The sequence below is a fragment of the Herpailurus yagouaroundi genome, unplaced genomic scaffold, assembly GCF_014898765.1.
Source record: "Herpailurus yagouaroundi ecotype Mexico unplaced genomic scaffold, PumYag 67793, whole genome shotgun sequence".
NCBI lineage: Eukaryota > Metazoa > Chordata > Mammalia > Carnivora > Felidae > Herpailurus > Herpailurus yagouaroundi.
The window spans coordinates 2,726,833-2,730,263 of NW_024420586.1; the positions used below are offsets into that span (position 1 = coordinate 2,726,833).

The 3,431-nt window shown below is 36.9% G+C and overlaps 1 protein-coding gene across 2 annotated transcripts in view; it reads left to right on the top strand.

The window, feature by feature from the left end:
* Window positions 1–3,431, top strand: part of ZFX (zinc finger protein X-linked) — a 51,759-nt gene that overhangs the window by 13,008 nt on the left and 35,320 nt on the right. The window contains exon 1 of one of the 2 annotated variants that reach the window (XM_040468954.1): window positions 2,532–3,058. The exons of the other annotated variant lie outside the window; for it this stretch is intronic. The gene's annotated coding sequence lies outside the window, so the exon portion shown is untranslated. Of the gene's footprint in view, window positions 1–2,531; window positions 3,059–3,431 lie in introns of those variants that run through there. 2 annotated transcript variants of the gene reach the window in all.

Below are 3,431 nucleotides of genomic sequence, written 5' to 3' on the forward strand. Positions count from 1 at the left end.
TCTTTTCTTTTTTTTTCTTTTCTTTTTTTTTCTTTTCTTTTCTTTTCTTTTCTTTTCTTTTCTTTCTTTTCTTTTCTTTCTTTCTTTTCTTTCTTTCATCTCTGCCTGTCCCTGGCTTGTGCACGTGCGTGCTCGCTCTCTCTCAAAAAATAATAAAACTATGAAGTGGTGATACATGATTTATACAACTAGTTAACAGAAAACTAAGAAAAGCCCTTGTTAGCTTGAATGAAGTAAAATGAAAGTAAGATTGCTTTAATCCAAAAAACCCCAAATTCTAATGCATTATCAGAAAGATTTTCTAATATAAGGAGACATTACTTATTAAGAAGGAGTTTGGTAAGAAAAGCACTTACTCAGTTAACAACTTTGGGAATAATCAGTTAGTTCAAAGGGGTATTAAATGCCCAGTTTGGGGGGAAATGTCAGGTGCAAGAAAAAGGAAAAGTGGAGGAAACAGTTTCTGATAATACAAGCCTTTCTTCATGTACTGCATTTGACAGAAATTAACCTTTAAAAAAAGTCCCCCCCACTGTTTTATTTAGTTTAACTATTCCATGTACAGTATAGTTTAAACTAATTTCCACTACGTATCATGTCAGAAAACTGTCTTATCCTTTGATCACATCAAGTGTTTGACACATTCGACTCCAGTACACCTGCACCTAAAGGCAGAATACTTCATTCGAGGAAATATGTGAATTGAATTCCTGTTCAAAATCTCAGCAAAGGTTAATAAACTCTTTTAAAAATGCTTTTCATGACAAAATCAAGAAGAGTGATCCAAAGAAAAGGGTTTTTATGTATTATTTTTAAATTGAAGTATAATTGACAGTGTTATATTAGTTTTACTGTGTTACGTATATTGCAGTGTATTCAGTATATGTGGTATATATTCAGTGTATTAAAATACAGTGACTCGACTTGTATATACCTGTATATTACTTGTATATACCTTGTATATTACTTTCTTGTATATTATATTACTTGTATATACCTTGTATATTACTTTCTGAAATAATCACCAAGATAAATCTACCTACCATCTGTCACTATACAAAGTTATTTAATATTTTTGACTGAATTCCCTATGCTGGACATTGTACCCCTCATGTCTTAACTTATTTTATAACTGAAAGCTTGTACCTTTTACTTCCCTTCCCCTATTTTGCCCATCCCCTTCCACCCCATACAGTAGATTGTTGTGTAATGAGCATGGGTTGATGAATTATTGAATGTGTTAAATGGCAGTGTTTATTTAAGGAGACTGTACCGCTTTACGTACGGAAAACTAGTTAGAAGGTATATGCATTTCCTCACGTCAAGCTACAGTCTTACAGGCAAAGGCATTTAAAAACTAGTGCTTGGGGCGCCTGGGTGGCGCAGTCGGTTAAGCGTCCGACTTCGGCCAGGTCACGATCTCGCGGTCAGTGAGTTCGAGCCCCGCGTCAGGCTCTGGGCTGATGGCTCAGAGCCTGGAGCCTGTTTCCGATTCTGTGTCTCCCTCTCTCTCTGCCCCTCCCCCGTTCATGCTCTGTCTCTCTCTGTCCCCAAAATAAAAATAAACGTTGAAAAAAAAAATTAAAAAAAAAAAAAAACAACTAGTGCTTACTGTGGACAGCACATCAATGCAACTAGGTTCAGAAAGTACTTTGGCAACTCTTAGTCTGAGCACGAATAAGGGCTTTGGAAAAATAAGGCGGTAAGAAGGCTTGTCATTTTAGGATCAAATTTTAATAGATGTTGAAAGTTCAAACTCTTAGACTTTAAACAAAACTGTGAAATTTATTGGCTCAAAATGATTCTATGGAAACAACTAATCTGAAACAAAACCTTGGCATTGAAATTTTGAGCAAGTGTACAAAAGTTCCAAGTAGGACAGGACACGGAAGGCCTGGGCTCTGCAATTTACAACAGCATGCATTTTCTCCTCTTCTTGTCATAGAGGGTGGGCAAGGTTGTTTGAAAACAAAGTATTCTCTTCTTCAGGAATGGAATGTGAAATGAAGCTATTACATTAATATTGTTAATTATATACATCTCTTTCCTTAGTTTTTGAGTATTTGATCTGTCAGGGGTCGATAAGAGTTGTAATTTGTCCCTACTATTGATTTTTGTTTTCTGTCTCATAGTTTTTTGTTTTTATGTATTTGCATGCTGTTTTATTTGATACAAATCATAATGACTTTAAATTCAAGATAGAGTAGAGAACATACAATTTACTTTTTTTGCCCTTTCAAAATCACATTGAGGAAGAAATAGAAAAATAAATTCAGGGAAACAAAAGAACCTGATAGGTATGTTACTTGCAAACCAAAATATGATAAATTTCTGGTTGAATAAAGCACTTGGGAATCAATTCATGGCAAAACCCTAGAGAGCTTAGTGGCCTTGTTCAGAAAGCTGGAAGGACCATCCAAAAATTATATTCTGCATTACCCCCAGTGTCCAAAGCAGGCATGTCCTAGGAGGAGCAAGCCTTGGGCACAGCCAGATAATTAAAGGTATGAAAAGCTAAGTCATTTACCTATTAGTATAGGTGTCTTCTAGTGTGGGTTTCCTCCTGAGAGAATGCCAGAAATTCAACTTTCTGATTTGCAAATTCGTCCATAGGAAATTCCAAAGTAGGTCCTGTGGGGAAAAAGGAACAGTGCTTTAGGTAGCTTGTGGCTATCCTGAGGGATGGCGGACTTCCAGTACCAGGAAGATGGGATACTTGCCCACCGTTAAAAAAAAGCCTGGCTGGTTGCATGGCTCCTTTGTCTTCCTTGGACTCATTCTTCTAGACTCTAGACCTCTAAATGTGGTCATAATTTAGGTTCATTGCAAGCGAAGATTCTCACTTAAGCTGGGTAAATATAACCTAGCTATCAGAATGTAACTCTGATTTAGATCTTCATCTACAGATATGAATGGACAACCTAGAAGAATCATGCTTTTGAGGAAAACCAGCAGCCTGAAAGAGAGGCACCAAATCCAACTGACTGAATAATGAGACAGCAGAGGAGACAGTTTAATATAGAACACAGAATTAACTTTAAATCTTCAGAGACATTTGGTAAGATACTGTATCCACTAAAAGAGAAAAGATTGCTGTGAAAAAGTTTATTTTGATATTAAAATATGACCTTTTAGATAAAGTTCAGTAGATAGAGTGAAAATCATGGTAGTTAGCTTAGAAGAAAGAGTTGAGGGGTTCTGAGAATGTAGTACAAAGAATATATGAGAGGAAAATTAAGGTAACATGGAGGCTAGTTTTAGGAGTCCTTGCATCCTACAGTAGAAATTCTAATATGAATGAACAGAGAAAATGGAAGAAAGTATAGAAACAACAGAAGAAAATTCCTTGAGTTCAAGAAAAACTCAAGCCTTGGGGGGGGGGGGCCCCCCCCGCGGGGGGGGGGGAGCCAGGGGGGGGGCGGAACGCACCA